Below are 254 nucleotides of genomic sequence, written 5' to 3'. Positions count from 1 at the left end.
TCGGAGTCCCCACCCTGCCCCGGGGGTGTCCACAGCCTCCTGGGCACCGGCCTTGGAGGAGGGCGGGGAGGGGGTCTGCCCCCCCCCCCACAGGACGCATTTTAAAAGTTGTTGGAAATGCCCCCTTCGGTCCCGGGGGGTGGGGTGGGGGGTCCTGCTTAGCTGCCAGCGCGGTCTGGTCCCCGACTCCGCCAGGGAATTCCCCACTGGGGCCCCCTGGGCCTGTGGCCGGGACCTGGGGGGGGGCGCCCCGG

The sequence above is a fragment of the Myotis brandtii genome, unplaced genomic scaffold (assembly GCF_000412655.1).
Source record: "Myotis brandtii unplaced genomic scaffold, ASM41265v1 scaffold743, whole genome shotgun sequence".
NCBI classification, from domain to species: Eukaryota; Metazoa; Chordata; class Mammalia; order Chiroptera; family Vespertilionidae; genus Myotis; species Myotis brandtii.
Note: the sequence above shows the minus strand (reverse complement) of the source record.